The sequence below is a fragment of the Aegilops tauschii genome, chromosome 3 (assembly GCF_002575655.3).
Source record: "Aegilops tauschii subsp. strangulata cultivar AL8/78 chromosome 3, Aet v6.0, whole genome shotgun sequence".
Taxonomy (NCBI): domain Eukaryota; kingdom Viridiplantae; phylum Streptophyta; class Magnoliopsida; order Poales; family Poaceae; genus Aegilops; species Aegilops tauschii.
This window is the reverse complement of record NC_053037.3, coordinates 262,880,779-262,900,077: the sequence shown is the minus strand read 5'-3', so window position 1 is coordinate 262,900,077 and position 19,299 is coordinate 262,880,779.

Here is a 19,299-nt window from a genome sequence, read left to right as displayed (position 1 = left end):
ATATCCAAGGTAATGATTAATATATAGGTATCACGTCCAAGATTAGTAGACCGACTCCTGCTTGCATCTACTACTATTACTCCAAACATCGACCACTATCCAGCATGCATCTAGTGTATTAAGTACATGGAGAAATGAAGTAATGCAATAAGAACGATGACATGATGTAGACGAGATCTACTCATGTAGGAATAGCCCCCATCTTGTTATCCTTAATAGCAACGATACATGCATGTCTTGCTGCCCCTTCTTTCACTGGGAAAGAACACCGCAAGATCGAAACCATCACAAAGCACCTCTTCCCATAGCAAGAAAAATCGATCTAGTTAGCCTAACTAAACCAAAGATTCGAAGAAGAAATACTAGGCTATAAATAATCATGCATATAAGAGATCAAAGAAGACTCAAATAATATTCATGGACAAAAGATCTGATCATAAACTCAAACTTCATCGGATCCTAACAAACACGCCGCAAAAAGTCATTACATCAAATAGATCTCAAAGTGATCATTGTATTGAGAATCAAGAGAGAGAGAGAGGAATCCATCTAGCTACTACCTACGGACCCGTAGGTCTATTGTGGACTACTCACGCATCATCGGAGAGGCACCAATGAGGATGATGAACCCCTCTGTGATGGTGTTAGATTAGATCTCGTGGTTCTGGAACTTGCAGCGGCTAGAATTGTGTTTCGTCGGCTCCCCTAGGATTTTTGGAATATTGGGAATTTATAGGGCGAAGAGGCAATGCAGAAGGGCTCCATGGGGCCCACATCCCCCTGGGCATGCCCTAGTGAGTTGCGCTCCCCACAGGCCTCCCCCAGGTGTTTTCTTGATCCCCAAGGTGTCTTCTGGTCCAACAAAAATCTCCAAAAAGTTTTACCGCGTTTGGACTCCGTTTGGTATTGATATTCTGCGAAGTGAAAAAACAAGCAAAAAACAGCAAATGGCACTAGGCACTATGTCCATAGGTTAGTCCCAAAAAATGATGGTAAAACATCCAAGAATGATAATATAACAGCATGGAACAATCAAAAATTATAGATATGTTGGAGACGTATCAGCATCCCCAAGCTTAATTCCTACTCGTCCTCGATAAAAACAGAATTTTTGATGTGGAATGATGCCTAACATGTTCATAACATATTCTTTTCTTTTTTAGCATGGACATTTGGACTTTTATATGGTTCAAAGCAATAGTCTAGTTTTGACATGAAGATTTCAATACTCAAGCATATCAACAAGCAACCATGTCTTTCAAAATATCAACACTAAAGAAAGTTATCCCTAGCCCATCATGCTCAATCATTGATCCATTCATGAAACACACTCGCATATTAGCTACATCCAATGCTCAAGTATGATATTGCTCCCTAGTTGGTGCTTTATAAGAGAAGATGGAGACTCAAATAAAAATAAAATTGCATAAAGTAAATGGATAGGCCCTTCGCAGAGGGAAGCAAAGATTTGTAGATGTCAGGGTATTCTCACGGGGGGGGGGGGGGGGGTGCGAGGCGACAGATGCCACAAGGGCTTAGTGTGAGGGTAAGACTGCTGCTGATAGGACCGGGAGCGGGTATGCGAGTAGCACGCGCTAGTTTACCCAAGTTCGGGGCTCTCCGGAGAGATAATACCCCTACTCCTGCATGTCTGTGTATCTGTAGTATATCTGGTACAGGGTTGCTCCTGGAGCTGTATCTGAGATCAGTGCCAAGTGCAATTGATCTGGTATATGCATATAGGGCATGCTAGTGGCCGGCCATGCTCATGGCCGTGAGTGTGCGTGAGAGTATGTGGCGTGGTGCACTTGGCACTAGTGGCCGTGGGTGGAGCTTGTGGCCGTATGGGTGTGTGTCCATACGTGAGCATGTATGCATGTGTGTGTGAGTCCATCCCCTGGATGGATGGATGTGTGTCTCCTTTTATAGTGTGAGGCTAGCTTACTATCTAAGCTATGTGGAGGTATGGGAGCAAGGCATGGTGCATGTCATGCTTGTCCCCTAGGTCACTTCATGAATAGTGCCAGGGGACAAGTGACACTATACATGACGGTGTCGCGGTACGGTTGTCTTGTCTGCGGTATGGCCGTCTCGTCGGGGTCTTGTCGATGCCGGGTCGGACTGCAGTCGGCAGCCGGCTAGTCGGCGCAGTCGGTCAGCTGGCAGCCGGCCGGGTGGAGCAGTCGGACGGGGAGCCGGCAGGAGCGGCCGGGCAGTCGGATTGAGGGGCTTTGCTAGCCCCGATGTCTTGAAATATTGTCTTGTCGTCTTCGAGATACCCGTGTCCAATTACTCCGACAGTAGCCCCCAAGCCTCCGGGCAACTTGGCAAAGTTGGGCGGAGGTTTTTTCGCGAGTGTTCATGGAAATGATCATGCAAAAGACAAAGTTAGTCCATGGAGATATATCAAATGATTGCTTTTTAGCACTGCAAGTTTTATGCGGAGGGTGCCGACTCGGTTTCGTCCGAGCCCCCTTCAATCTTTTTCATGTTCCCTCCGCTCTTTGGCTTGTGCTCTCGCTTGCCGGACAGCCGCTCTGCGGTCTGTGGCTGAGAGTGGGTCGCGGAGTGGAGTGTACAATACTCAGACTCTGGGAGCGAATTTAACCGAGTAGATACTCATAAAGAAAACGGTCGGGTCGCCCGAGGCGTTTTTCTTCCCGGACGTTTTTCGCGTGGGTGGCCTCCAGCGTTCACTCTTGCCAGTCGGACAGCCGCTCTGCGGTCTGTGACTAAGAGTGGGCTTTTCATACCGCGCACGCTACTAAGCCGTCCGCGGGAACTAACGTCTCAGGCCAAGCGGCCAGCCCCCGGGCCAACTCTGGCTGGCGCCGGGGCGAACAGTGATGCAACTGTAATAAAATGCGGAGATAGCCCCCGAGCGTCGCTCGAGGTTATCCATGCTCTCGCGGTGAAAAAATATGCGAGTGAGGAGCTCACATTAATTTTCATGTAGCCGAGGCGGAGTTTGCCGAAGAGAGCCGGCGCACCCGCTAGGTGTAGCCTTCGAGCCCCCGGTCGCTCGAAGGAGGGTCCCGGCCGGTCAGGCTCGACCGGCCAGGCTCGACCAGCCAGGCGGCGAGGCGTCTTGCAGCGCCCTTTTTCTTCTTCTCCCGACTGCTGGCAGCCGGACGAAACTCTTCTCTTGTCTCCGTGGGGGCGCGCCAGCGCACCCACTGGGTGTAGCCCCCGAGATTCGGGCCGACTGCTGAGCAGTCGGGCCGGATTTTCCGGCAACGACTTTGTCTTCTTTCCTCGCGGGGGCGCGTCAGCGCACCCGCTGGGTGTAGCCCCCGAGATTCGGGCCGACTGCTGAGCAGTCGGGCCGGATCTCCCGGCAACTACTTTGTCTTCTTTCCTCGCGGGGGCGCGTCAGCGCACCCGCTGGGTGTAGCCCCCGAGATTCGGGCCGACTGCTGAGCAGTCGGGCCGGATCTCCCGGCAACTACTTTGTCTTCTTTCCTCGCGGGGGCGCGTCAGCGCACCCGCTGGGTGTGCCGTCGGAGCAGGAGGCAGACCCGCCGGCTTGGCACTGCCGACAGCGCGGGTCACGACTGACCGTCCGAGTGGCGAAGCAGACGGACGAATCATTCGGACGGGTGTTTCTTTTCTTCTCTTTGTCCCAGCCGACTTCTTTCTCTTCTTTTTTTCAGGCACTCGGCCCTTTGCTTTGTTCTCCAGCGGGGAACTTTTCTTTCCTTCCAACCGGCCCTTGTCGTTTCTCACGCCGGCAGGGTGAGGTGCAGGTGGAGCAGCCGGCAGGCCGGGGAGCAGGCGGAAGCCGGCCGCCGGCTGGAGTGGCAAACCGGCGGGCGTGGGGGCCGGACCCGATGTGGGAGGCCAGCAGCCGGCAGGGCGGAGGCCGGACCCGGCGCGGGAGAGGCGAGCGCGCGGGGCCGAAGCCGGGCGAGCGCGGACGACACGGCCAGGCGGGGGCGACGCAGGGGGGCCGAACGCGCAGGAGTCGGCCAGGACGCGCGGGGAGCCGGCCGCGCGGCGAGCAGGAGCCGGCCACCTGGCGGCGCGGACCGCAGGCGCGGAACGGGGCGAAGCCGGCCGCCGGCGCTGGCGACCCGAAGCCGGCCCGGGCCGGGCGTGTGGAGGAGCCGGCGCAGGCACGCAGAGGCGCGGAGCCGGCCACAGGGCGGGGTCGGGTGGCGGAGCGAAGGCGAGCAGAGGCGCGGGGCTAGACCCGGCCAGGCGGAGGCGACGCTGGGGGGCCGGACGCGCAGGAGTCGGCCAGGACGCGCGGGGAGCCGGCCACCGGGCGGCGCGGACCGCAGGCGCGGAACGGGGCGAAGCCGGCCGCCGGCGCTGGCGACCCAAGCCGGCCCGGGCCGGGCGTGTGGAGGAGCCGGCGCAGGCACGCAGAGGCGCGGAGCCGACCACAGGGCGGGGCCGGGTGGCGGAGCGAAGGCGAGCAGAGGCGCGGGGCTGGACCCGGCCAGGCTCGGGTGGCCGGCAGCGGAGTGGGGGCGCCGTCGGAGCGAGGCAGAGGAGCGCGGGGGCGGCCGGGGTGCGGGCGCGAGCCGGCCAGCGCGGGTAGCCTCCGGGCGAAGCTGAAGCGATGAGCGGGACGCCGGACGGGTGGGGGCGGGAGTCGGCGCGGGGCGAGCGGGAGCCGGCCACAGCAGCGGCCGAGTGCGCGGAGACGGCGTCACGCGGAGGCCGGCCGGGAATCGGCGAGCGGGCGGCCCGACGCGGAGACGACATGCGGGAGGTGGCGTCGGTTCAGCTGAACTCGTCGCAAGGTGGGGCCGGAGCCGGCTGGGCGGACGGACGGCGACCCGGAGCCTAGCCCGAGGTTGGTGCGGGGCAGCAGCGGGGCGAGGCTGGCACGCAGGCATGGAGTAGCCGGAGCCGGCGCTGTGCAGGTAGTCAGACGGAGGTGCAACGCGTGGAGCCGGACAGAGGCCCTGGGCACAGCCGCGTCTGCTTGGCGGCACGCGGACATGGGCGGAGCAGCGGCGAACGCACGGACGTACGGACGCGGGCAGAGCAGCAGCCACTCCGCAGTGCACGGACACGCAGGGCGCCAGCGGAAACGCGCGGACGCGGGCGACGGGGCGTCACGGGCGCACGGCTGGGGCGTCATCCGGCGCGGGGAGGTGCCGACGCACACGCCGGAGCAAGACGAGGCACGGGGCGCACGGGAGGCCGGGACGGCGGCGACGCAGTCGACGCCGCGGTGGCGGTGATGAAGGCGAGGCCAACGGCGAGGACGCGCCGTCCCGCGCGGCCGCTCCGGGGGTGGGTCGAAGTCGAACCCCCGAGTGCTACCGGAGAGACGGCGCGACGCCGCGACGGTGATGGCGAAGGCGAGGCCGACGGCGAGGACGCGCCGCCCCTCGCGGCCATTCCGAGGGTGCGTCGATATCGAGCCCTCGACCGCTATCGGAGGGACGGCGCGACGCCGCGGTGGTGATGGCGAAGATGGTCCCGCCCGGACTGCGAAACCAGCAGCAGCGTGGTAGCATAGATAGTACCGCCCCACGGTGGGCGCCAACTGTCGGGGTATTCTCACGGGGGGGGGGGGGGGTGCGAGGCGACAGATGCCACAAGGGCTTAGTGTGAGGGTAAGACTGCTGCTGATAGGACCGGGAGCGGGTATGCGAGTAGCACGCGCTAGTTTACCCAGGTTCGGGGCTCTCCGGAGAGATAATACCCCTACTCCTGCATGTCTGTGTATCTGTAGTATATTTGGTACAGGGTTGCTCCTGGAGCTGTATCTGAGATCAGTGCCAAGTGCAACTGATCTGGTATATGCATATAGGGCATGCTAGTGGCCGGCCATGCTCACGGCCGTGAGTGTGCGTGAGAGTATGTGGCGTGGTGCACTTGGCACTAGTGGCCGTGGGTGGAGCTTGTGGCTGTATGGGTGTGTGTCCATACGTGAGCATGTATGCATGTTTGTGTGAGTCCATCCCCTGAATGGATGGATGTGTGTCTCCTTTTATAGTGTGAGGCTAGCTTACTATCTAAGCTATGTGGAGGTATGGGAGCAAGGCATGGTGCATGTCATGCTTGTCCCCTAGGTCACTTCATGAATAGTGCCAGGGGACAAGTGACACTATACATGACGGTGTCGCGGTACGGTTGTCTTGTCTGCGGTATGGCCGTCTCGTCGGGGTCTTGTCGATGCCGGGTCGGACTGCAGTCGGCAGCCGGCTAGTCGGCGCAGTCGGTCAGCTGGCAGCCGGCCGGGTGGAGCAGTCGGACGGGGAGCCGGCAGGAGCGGCCGGGCAGTCGGACTGAGGGGCTTTGCTAGCCCCGATGTCTTGAAATATTGTCTTGCCGTCTTCGGGATACCCGTGTCCAATTACTCCGACAGTAGAGGTGCATACTTTTCCCATCAACGAAAAAATTGAGAGGCATACTTTTCCCGTCAACGAAAACGGTCGAGTAATTCCCAACACTTTCCATGCTATATATATCATAGGCGGTGCCCAAACTCCACGGCTAGTTGTATCCATGGGTACCATCCATACCAACACTTTTCAAGAAATTTATTATTTGACAATATAAAGTAAATTTATTTTTCATTTCGGGACTGGGCATCCCTATTACTGCTGTACTCTCGTGCAATGACAAGTGAATAAACACTCGTCTTGAGAATAACACATCTAGCATGGAAAATATTGGCCACCCCATGCCGCTTCATGAGCGGTACGAACACACAAAAAGGAAATTCATTTTGAAAATTAGAGATGGCATATAATTTGCTTAGAACGGCACGGAAATACCGCATATAGGTAGGTATGGTGAACTCATATGGCAAAAACTAGGTTTAAGGATTTTGTATGCACAAATAGTATTTCTACTTAGTACAAACGAAGGCTAGCAAATAGATTGAGAAGCATCCAACCAAGAAACGAAAATTCACATAAGCGAGCAATGCACCACAAGTAGGATGTAATATCATTGCATAACTATTGACTTTCGTGCTTGCATAGGGATTCACAAACCTTAACACCAATATTCTTACTAAAGCATAATTACTCATCAACATGACTCACATATCACAATCATCATATCTCAAAACTATTACAAAGAATCAAGTTTATTTTGTCCAATGATCTTCATGAAAGTTTTTATTATATCCCTCTTAAATATCAATCACTTTGGGACTAATTTCATATGTTGCAATTGCTTTTGATAAGCTCAACAAATTTAAGTGAAGAACATGAGCATAAAATTTTTCATCTCTCCAAATAATCTAAGTGAAGCATGAGACAATTTCTTCAAAAATTACTAAGTCTCAAATAAATCTAAGTGAAGCATGAGAGCATTTCTTCAAAAACATTAAAGCACACTGTGCTCAAAAAGATATAAGTGAAGCACTAGAGCAATTTTGTAGCTCACACTACAAAAAAATACACTTCCGTGACGATACATGTTTGTCACAGTAGGTTACGTTCTCTGTCATGCATGTACATCCATGATGATTTTATGACAGAATCAAGATAGTCATACCTGTGCTGTCGTAGAAGTGTTCCATGAGATTACAAAAATTGTCATCACAGAAGTGTCCACTTCCATGACGATAAATCGCGCGTCATAGAAGTACTTTCATCAAGGGTAACCAACACGTGGCATCCACCATAATGGGTCGCCGTTAAGCTATTGGGTTCCGGTTTGGATCCGATAACCCGTTAACAGCGCGGACCAATGGGGATTTTCCACGTGTAAAATTCTTATTTGCCGGCAGATCCACGTGTCATCCCGACGTTCAGATAGTTGTCATCCAGCGAATGGACGGAACACGCCTATGATACGTCGACACGTGTCTCGGCCCAACAGTGCCCCATTCAGGTTAAAAGGCCGGGCGTGTCAAAATAAGCGGGTCAACCCATTAGCGGCCTACTTGAGTCAGGCCCATTTACAAGCACGACCCATAAAAAGTTACATAGAATCGACCCATCAAAGGCCCATTCTAGATTTGACAATTTCCAGCCCATCGTCAGTTTCAGCCCGTTAACGGCCCGCTACGTCTTTGGGCCCAATTACGACTCGAGCTTCTTTTGGCCTGTTAGTAGCCCATCGTTAGTTCTAGCCCGTTAACGGCCCAGAACGTCTTTCGGCCTTTTCTCGACCCATTCTGTAGTTGGGCTAATTCTAGCCCGTTGTGACTTTAGGCCTGTCCTCAGCCCATTCGATAAATGGGCCAATTCCTAGCCCATTTTGTCTTTCGGCCTATTAATGCCCCGCACAACAGTTGGGCCTTTGACTTTGGGTCCATTAGGGGCCCATGTTTCGCAGGGCAAAATTTCAGCCTGACGCGACTTTCGGCCTGTTAAAAGCCTAGTTTGCAAATTGGGCCTCCTCTGGCCCATAACACTTTCGGCCTCTTACTGGCCCATAAAGTAAAAGGGCCAAGACAAAATTGACATGTATTCGACCTGCTAGAGGCCCGCGGGCCATTTCCATTTATATGGCCCTATCGAGCTTTTGGCCTGTTAATGGCCTGCTAAGAGTCGTTGTTACGATGGGCCACATCATTTGGGATCCACTAAATATTATTTTGAGCAGCCCAATTAAGGCCCGCTTTGACTACACATGTTTGTTCGTTTGCATGGTGTCCAGGAAATGTTTGGGCATGTTGGCCCTCGTTTCAACGATATAGCATATTCAAGAATTATCCTACTCTATACTATCGCCTCTAAAAAACATACACTAAACAATAAAAACACTAAGGCATAGAAATGTAGAATAATCCTACACTATACAATAAAGAAATTACAGCCGAATATACCCACTGGCAATTATAGTTCGGCACCAGTGAGAATAAAGCATACACAAACAACAAATTACATACACTGGACAAATAAAGATCATACATCATGGACACGCATCAACAGAACTTACCATTTGAACTATAATCTCTTCAGGATTGGCCGGATTCGGATAGCACAAATTTCAGTCTACAAAATCTCCAATTCCTTTGTGGTTTCCTCAGTGTCTTGTTTCATTTTTTTGACTCCTGCATCTAATACCTGCAAGTCCAGTCTCAACTTGTTGATTGTACGTTGAGAATCATGTACACGTTGTCTTGCCACCTCTAGTTGATGCTCGAGAACATCAGCACATTCTAATTCCAATCCATAATCATTTGGTAATGGCCATGCCACACTGCTCACAGATCTTTGTGTTGATGTCACTTCATCCTGAAATGTTTCTGTAAGTACATATGATTAGGGCAAAAATATAGTTACAACAGTGAAGCGAGCAAGACAGACTATTTTGTACATGGCAAAACAGGACTAACAATAATGTTACACGTCATGAAGCATAAGCAGGTGTTATTTTAAAAATTATAAAAATGGTAGTCTGTGCAGCCCGCATACAGAAATCTCTCTTAGCTCACCAGAGGAGCATGATGTCGGGGCCAAATCCAAAACATGACAAGTTACAAATTTAGACAGCACGTTGCGTATACGTAAGCAAGCAGTTGGCCATTCTGTAGCTCAATTAAAGTCTTAGGGAGCATAATGAATAGTAGAGGGATTCATACAAACCTACTACAGCAAGCAAAACTATGCAATCATTAGCCTAGTACAAACTAGATTGTGAGCCTCATGCAGTAATAGTTGGTTAATAGACTTCAAAGCTTCAGGCACACTTCGCCAGAGTAAATAAATGGTAAGGCATTTAATTATTTCAACTAATAGTTATACAAGTACCCAACATCAGGCATCATTGTTTGGGCATCTCATTAACTAAGGACAAATAAAGCAATTGAAAAGAGCATATTAACTATGCCTGAAACAAACAAGCAATTGAACTGTTGAGTTGGATACAGTGACTTACCTTAACTGGTTGAAGAGGCTCAACGCTGCTCCTACTTCTCTTGCAAGGCTCCTTCCTAACATCTTGTACTTGGAAATCCTCAATCTTATCTTCATTGCACCCCCTCTGCAAGGTGACACAAACTAGTTACTCGTCTCCTTGGAAGATAAATATGCATACTTTCTAGTCTGTGAACAACACAAAAGGATGAGATTATAACAAAATAACACCACATAATGAAACATCACTACTGCAGGATGCTGCTAACACGACACTACGATTAGAGACCCTTCAACGAAACTATGTGCGATGCAATAATCGCAAATGGTGGTATAAAAGAACCGTAAAAAAAGGTGCAAAACATTTGCGATGGCGGAGCCATCAAACACGGTTCAGATTTTAGTTGCGTGTGCGATCCAGGGCATATGGTTCAGTCCAATGAACTGTGTGCGATGAGGCGGAACAAAAGAAATGGGCAGCCTGATGAAGGCGTGTGAGATATACAGCATACGGTTCACTCGGATGAACTCTTTGTGATTAGGCAACACAAAAGAAACGGTCAGCCATATCAAGCTGTGTGTGATTGAGGGCATACGCTTCAGAAGGATTAACTGTTTGCGATTAGGCAACAGAACAGAAACGGCTCAGCCAGATCAAAGTGTCTGCGATTGATGGCATACACTTCACATGGATGAACTGTTTGCGATTAGCCACAACAAACTGAAACGGTTAGATAGATCAACATGTGTGCGCTAGACGAGCACACACATTCTAATTAAAACAAGCGTGCACGATGGTAATAACGAGCGCGCACGGTTGTTGGAACAAGACATGTGCTAACATTGCCTATTGCGGTGCACCCTATGGTGCAAACGCCACATGCGCGCCCGAGAAGGCGTACGTGCCCACGTTAGGCCTTCCGCGAATAGTGCCGCACTTATAACCGTCAGTAAATTTTGAGCATGTGCCTCATCACATTCCAAATTGCAAACCTGTTCACACCGATCAAAACCTAAACGGTTTCCCACTTAGGAGCGTATTACTACTCGGTTATAAATACTACTACTCCAAGATGACTGCACATTCCTCCTCAACTCCTCATCCACAAAAACAAACAAGTCATTCATCATCGTTCCCTTGCGTCTTCCATGGCCAGCGTGAGTTCTGGGTCGAGAGATTGCCACCAGGGAGAGGCGAGCCTGGAAGCGGAAGCACGAGAGATGTCCCGCCGCGCCGCGAAAGCAGCCAACATGTCCCGCCGCGCGGCCGTAGTAGCAGAGAGGGACCGCCGTGCCGCCGAAGCATCACGGAGGTCCTGTCACACCTTCGATGCAGCAGACTGGTCCGGCCGCGCCGCGGAAGCAGAAGAGATGTCCCGCCGTGCCGCGAATGCAGCAAAGATGTCCTCCCGCGCCGCGGTGGCCTGGGAAAATGTCTCGCGGGCAGGCGAGGACTCTTACAGCGCATGCGTGCCCTCGTCCTTAGGCAGATGGATCAGATCTCCAGCTGGGCGAGGTTGTAGTCTACCGGCGTCATCCAGCAACTAAATGAGAGCAATGCGAAGCTCCAGGCCGAGACAACCTGCTGAGGGCGAAGATCATCAGAAGTGCGGAGCAGCAGGAGCAGACCACTGCCTTGTTGAAGAGGACCGGCGTCATCGTCAAGAAACTTATGGACGAGAAAGCCATGCTGCACATCGAGCGTAGAAGGCTAGTGGAGGAATCCGTGGATGCTCTCAAGCAGCATCTTGAGGACAAGAAAGAGCTCATCGCCGCTCGCCGTGGAGACTAGTTCCCGCGGCCTGCAGCAACGCATCAAGAAAGTAGAGATCAGCAAGCCAGATTTTTGTCTTCCTTCTTCTTTTGCCCTTGTGTATTTCGGGCGTTGCCGCATGTGGCTTTTTTTAATTATATTCCTAAATATGTAAGGCAATTATTATCCACTGTCATGGTCCTTAGATTCATCATGCTTTCTATAAGTCGCAGTCGATGCTATGTAGGTCCGCCGGATCTTACATCAAGATCCGTGCAAAACTTTCTTTTCAGATTTTTATTTTTCTCTCTTAAATCTCAATCCAGTGAGACATATACCCACGCCGTAGAGCAGGTGCTCGGGCACCATTAATGGAGATGTTGGGAGGGAGGTGCGCGGCGGATAGCAGTCAAAGGGCTCTCCTCCCGATAAGCACGGATAGGGGTCTGATCGCACGCCTCCCGTGCTCAAATAGCTACCCCGCACGGCACCTCCTAGCCAATAAAAAAAGAGGACGCATTGCGGCATGTAATTGGTAAGTAGAACGCCCACGGTTTCAATAATACTTGTGTTTCCGATTTGTAACGTGACAGCACTTGTTCCAAAATGACTTTGTTGATTGTTAATGTGTGCGCCTTCGCAAATCGGACAGAAAAAATACCACAGCATGTTGGTGCCATGTCATGACACCATGCCAAGTTTCATGATTTTCAGGTGTGTTTTGGATTTACAGGAATTCAAAAACAAGTTTCTCAATCTTTCCTGTTGAGCCACGACACCCAGATGTTTGAATTGCATTCCCATTTCTTGCATGGGACCTATAAATTCACCCAAGGACACACATGTGATTTTTCAACCAACTTTGGTGCACTGGAGCATGTGCTTGTACTTCAAATTTGAATTATGCACATTAAATGCGCAGAAACTCAATTAATGTATAAAAAAGGCCAAACGAACCCGGAATAATTCCAAAATTTAGCACGATACTTCTATTTTGTCTAATCTGCCTATGTAAAAAAGTTAAGGCGGGAGAAGGCAGTGTACGTATCTCGTTTTGCACACGAAGTTGACACGTTCCCTCTCGGAATCACGGGCCTTCCTGGGGGAAGCTCCGGTTTGCAAGAAGCTTAAACCAAATCTTGTCCCAATTCGGCCAAAAAAATTACCGCTGCATGTTGGTGCCATGGCATGACACCATGCTAAGTTTCATGATTTTCAGGCGTTGTTTGGATTTACAGGAATTAAAAAACCAAGTTTCTCAATCTTTCTGGCCGAGCCACGACGCCCAGATGTTTGAATTCCATTGCCATTTCTTGCATGGAACCTATAAATTCACCCAAGGACACACATGTGATTTTTCAACCAACTTTGGCGCAGTGGAGGATGTGCTTGTACCTCAAATTTGAATTATGCATATTAAATGCACAGAAACTCAATTAATGTATAAAAAAGAACAAACGAACCCGAAATAATTCCAAAATTTAGCACGATACTTCTATTTGGTCTAATCTACCTGTGTAAAAAATTAAGGCAGGAGAAGGCAGTGTACTTATCTCGTTTCACACACGGAGGTGACACATTCCCTCTCGGAACCACGAGCCTTCTTGAGGGAAGCTCCGGTTTGCAAGAAGCTTACACCAAAGCTTGTCCCAATTCGGCCAAAAAAAATCCGCAGCATGTTGGTGCCATGTCATGATACCATGCCAAGTTTCATGATTTTCAGGCGTGTTTTGGATTTACACGAATTAAAAAGCCAAGTTTCTCAATCTTTCCAGTCGAGCCACGACGCCCAGATGTTTGAATTTCATTCCCACTTCTTACATGGGACCTATAAATTCACCCAAGGACACACATGTGATTTTTCAACCAACTTTGGGGCACTGGAGCATGTGCTTGTAGTTCAAATTTGAATTATGCACATTAAATGCGCAGAAACTCAATTAATGTATAAAAAAGGCCAAACGAACCCAGAATAATTCCAAAATTTAGCACGATACTTCTAATTGGTCTAATCTGCCTGGTCAAAAGAATTAAGGCGGGAGAAGGCAGTGTATGTATCTTGTTTCGCACACGGAGGTGACACGTTCCCTCTCGGAACCACGAGCCTTCTTGAGGGAAGCTCCAGTTTGCAAGAAGCTTACACCAAAGCTTGTCCCAATTCGGCCAAAAAAATTACCACAACATGTTTGTGCCATGTCATGTTACCATGCCAAGTTTCATGATTTTTAGGCGTGTTTTGGATTTACAGGAATTAAAAACCAAGTTTCTCAATCTTTCTGGTCGAGCCACGACGCCAAGATGTTTGAATTTCATTCCCACCTCTTGCATGGGACCTATAAATTCACCCAATCACACACATGTGATTTTTCAACCAACTTCGGTGCACTGGAGCATGTGCTTGTAGTTCAAATTTGAATTATGCACATTAAATACGCAGAAACTCAATTAATGTATAAAAAGGGCCAAACGAACCCGGAATAATTCCAAAATTCAGCACGATACTTCTATTTGGTCTAATCTGCCTGTGTAAAAGAATTAAGGCGGGAGAAGGCAGTGTACGTATCTCGTTTCGCACACGGAGGTGACACGTTCCCTCTCGGAACCACGAGCCTTCTTGAGGGAAGTTCCGGTTTGCAAGAAGCTTACACCAAAGCTTGTCCCAATTTGGCCAAAAAAATTACTGCAGCATGTTGGTGCCATGTCATGACACCATGCCAAGTTTCATGATTTTCAGGTGTGTTTTCGATTTACAGGAATTAAAAAACCAAGTGTCTCAATCTTTCCGGCCAAGCCACGACACCCAGATGTTTGAATTTCAATCCCATTTCTTGCACGGGACCTATAAATTCACCCAAGGACACACATGTGATTTTTCAACCAACTTTGGTGCACTGGAGCATGTACTTGTAATTCAAATTTGAATTATGCACATTAAATGCGCACAAACTCAATTAATGTATATAAAAGCCCAAACGAACCCGGAATAATTCTAAAATTTAGCACGATACTTATATTTGGTCTAATCTGCGTGTGTAAAAGAATTAAGGCGGGAGAAGGCAGTGTACGTATCTCGTTTCGCACACGGAGGTGACACGTTCCCTCTCGGAACCACGAGCCTTCTTGAGGGAAGCTCCGGTTTGCAAGAAGCTTACATCAAAGCTTGTCACAATTCGGCCAAAAAAATTACCGCAGCATGTTGGTGCCATGTCATGACAACATGCCAAGTTTCATGATTTTCAGGCGTGTTTTGGATTTACAGGAATTAAAAAACCAAGTTTCTCAATCTTTCCGGCCGAGCCACGACGCCGAGATGTTTGAATTTCATTCCCACTTCTTGCATGGGACCTATAAATTCACCCAAGCACACACATGTGATTTTTCAACCAACTTTGGTGCACTGGAGCATGTGCTTGTAATTCAAATTTGAATTATGCACATTAAATGCGTAGAAACACAATTAATGTATAAAAAAGGCTAAACGAACCCGGAATAATTCCAAAATTCAGTACGATACTTCTGTTTGGTCTAATCTGACTGTGTAAAAGAATTAAGGCGGGAGAAGGCAGTGTACGTATCTCGTTTTGCACACAAAGGTGACACGTTCCCTCTCGGAACCACGAGCCTTCTTGAGAGAAGTTCCGGTTTGCAAGAAGCTCACACCAAAGCTTGTCCCAATTCGGCTAAAAAAATTACCACAGCATGTTGGTGCCATGTCATGACACCATGCCAGGTTTCATGATTTTCAGGCGCGTTTTGGATTTACAGGAATTAAAAAACCAAGTGTCTCAATCTTTCCGGCCAAGCCACGACACCCAGATGTTTGAATTTCAATCCCATTTCTTGCACGGGACCTATAAATTCACCCAAGGACACACATGTGATTTTTCAACCAACTTTGGTGCACTGGAGCATGTGCTTGTAGTTCAAATTTGAATTATGCACATTAAATGCGTATAAACTCAATTAATGTATAAAAAGGCCAAACGAACCCGGAATAATTCCAAATTTTAGCACGATACTTCTATTTGGTCTAATCTGCCTGTGTAAAAGAATTAAGGCGGGAGAAGGCAGTGTACGTATCTCGTTTCGCACACGGAGGTGACACGTTCCCTCTCGGAACCACGAGCCTTCTTGAGGGAAACTCCGGTTTACAAGAAGCTTACACCAAAGCTTGTCCCAATTCGGCCAAAAAATTGCCGCAGCATGTTGGTGCCATGTCATGACACCATGCCAAGTTTATGATTTTCAGGCGTGTGTTGGATTTACAGGAATTAAAAAACCAAGTTTCTCAATCTTTCCGGCCGAGCCACGACGCCCAGATGTTTGAATTTCATTCCCATTTATTGCATGGGACCTTTACCCAAGGACACACATATGATTATTCAACCAACTTTGGTGCACTGGAGCATGATCTTGTAGTTTAAATTTGAATTATGCACATTAGATGCGCAAAAATTCAATTAATGTATAAAAAAGGCCAAACGAACCCGAAATATTTCCAAAATTTAGCACGATACTTCTATTTGGTCTATTCTGCCCGTGTAAAAAAATTAAGGCGGGAGAAGGCAGTGTACGTATCTCGATTCGCACACAGAGGTGACACGTTCCTTGTCGGAACCACGAGCCTTCTTGAGGAAGCTCCAGTTTGCAAGAAACTTACACCAAACCTTGTCCCAATTCGGCCAAAAAAATTACCGCAGCATGTTGGTGCCATGTCATGACACCATGCCAAGTTTCATGATTTTCAGGCGTGTTTTGGATTTTCAGGAATTAAAAAATAAAGTTTCTCAATCTTTCCGACCGAGCCACGATGCCCAGATGTTTGAATTTCATTCCCCTTTCTTGCATGGGACCTATAAATTCACCCAAAGACACACTTGTTATTTTTCAACAAAATTTGGTGCATTGGAGCATGTGCTTGTAGTACAAATTTGAATTATGCACATTAAATGCCCAGAAACTCAATTAATGCATAAAAATGACAAACGAACTCGGAATAATTCCAAATTTAAACACGACACTCATGTACTAGTTGCATGTTCACTGTACGTAAATATTCTAGCAATTCAAACACCATCCTTTCCCTCCGTAACACCATTTTGTGTTCCAAAACATAATGAAAAAATCAGGTATACCACAAACAGTTTACTAGAAAGAATATGCGATATTGAATATCTTGGCGCACCGTCTTGTCTGGCTTACGCAGGAAACTTCGTCGTCTACAGTCCACCGCCCCACTTGAACCACACTTGCACGGCAGTTTCTCGCGGCACCGAGCGAAATTTTTTTGCCACCGCGAAAATGTCTATCTCCCCGCCCCCTCCATCCTACCAAAAGCCACATTTCCACTGTTCCTCCTTGCTTTCCAAGTTCAAACCTTCACTGCTGCTTACTGGCAGCTTAGCCTCCTCGCCGGCGACCCTTCTTCTTGCAGCGCCGCCTCCTCGCCGGCTACCCTTCTTCTTGCAGCGCCGCCTCCTCGCCGGTGACCCTTCTTCTTGCAGCGCCGCCTCCTCACCGGCGACCCTTCTTCTTGCTGCGCGGACTCATCGATATGGTCAGGTAATCCACACCCCACCCACACCATCCTCCTCCTTTCCCGTCCCACATGCCCCGACCGACGGCGCAACACCTTTCACCGAAATCACTGCCCCCTCCTCCAATTAAGCGCCGCCCACAGCCATTTGCACATAGTATAACATGGAGCTTAGTAGCATGCGGCCACACGCGCGCACGAGGTCACTATGGCTGCCATGCGTGTCGACCGCCAGATCTTGGAGCACCTCATCTTCGAGGCCACCGTCGACACCGCCACGTGGTTGTCTACTTTAAAATACAGTTCGTGCTATTTTCTCGAGGCCACTGCCAGTGCCTTCTAGTGATTTGTCCCCTGTAATGTTAATATGCAATCTGGTGTTTAGTTAACAGTTTGGTCCTCTAAAATGTAATGTTCAGTTAACACTTTGGTCCAACAATTGCTACATTTCGTAGTACTGTTCTCAAGCATTCTTTGTTTTGTTAACTATCTTATCTTCTAGTACATGTTTCTATTCTGCAATGTCATGCTCAGTCAAGTATTTTGGTTCATTTGGTCTGTTGTCCATTTAACTATTTGGTTTAGTTCTGCAATTTGATTTTCATTTGCTGTGGATACAATTTTGTATTGTCATGCATGTGACACCAATCGAATTTGGCTGTACTCAATACATATTCTACTGATAGTATGGCAACTCTCAGTTAACCTGATCAAGATCTTCCTCATGTGTGTTGCAGGGAAACAATGGGAGACACTGCGGTTTACCATCGAGGTTTGTTCAAGCAGGGTCCTTTGGCTAATAGCACATTATTGTGGAGTTGCAGGAAACATTCTAATATTTAGGTTTCATACAATTTGGTCTTGCACATGTAGGTCCTACTGCCAGAGGCTTAGACGCACTGTTCGACCCATTTTACATATGGGGAAATAAGATGTCCATGAATATCAACTAAGTCAAGAAACTCAGAAAGATTGTTAGGATGAAGAAACTTGCGACGAATAACAACAAGATATTTGTTTGCACAATGAAGAAGACATCAGTCAACTATAGGATGGTACCAACTCTTTTTACCTTGTTTTCACCCCTTGCGCCATTTCAAAATTTACAATAGCGATTTATGCATAGCTTTGTTTTCAGTACTTTTCAAAGCAGTTCACTAATGATTACCTCTCAAACCACCTGCATGGTCAAGAGGCGAGGAAGGTATTCATTCAACACCCACAGTACAATATTGAAGTCTTGCTGAGGAGGACGAAGGTTGGGCGGGCAATTATCCATAGCCACTGGCCTAAAGTTGCAAGGACATTCAACATCACTGAAGGCTCAATATTTGCCTTCTGCTTCTGCACTTTCCCAAATGAGATTCATCTGTCTATTTACCGTGTATGATGCTACTTTCCAAAGGTTTTTGATGCTGCATGTGAAACTTGGTGCTGTTGTGTAATGGCGTAACTGAGTGCAGAAGCTATCTGATGTAATTCGATTATGAAATCCTGGTTGCTTTTATACGGATGAAATATCTGGCGTGTTTTATAAGAAATATCAGTTTGATTAGTACATGGATTATCAATAATAGGCTAAGTACCCTGCTTATTGGAGTTTTCTATTGCAGACGGTTACTCAGACAACACCGTGGGCGATGAACTCAAACAACCCGCACGGTTTCTAGAAAGTAGGCGTGTTCGATCAATTAACAATCACACACGGCTTCCGGCAGCGAACTGTTTGCGTTAGGCCACCTTGCACAAATGTTTCCACACAAAGAACTGTTGTGATATACATACCTATGGAAATGTTTTTCTAGGATTCACCGTGTGGGATGTACATATGTCACGCCCAAGATGCGACCCTATCCTAAAGGAACTCGAAGGTCCCACTAAGGATAGAAGCGCATCTTGAAGACGCTTATGCAAGGTGGATATCATTACATCAACATTACATAATAGATGGGGATACATACAAGGCATACAAATGCCGCAAGAATACATCAATACATCAAACACATGATCAACATCCGAGTACGGATGAAACATAAACAGAAGCTCAAACGACATCCACCCTGCTAGCCTAGGCTGCCGACCTGGAACCTATCCCCTGATCGAAGAAGAAGCAGAAGAAGAACTCCAAAACAAGAAACATCGCTCTCGCGTCATGATCATCGCAAAACCTGTACCTGCAACTGGTGTTGTAGTATTCTGTGAGCCACGAGGACTCAGCAATCCCA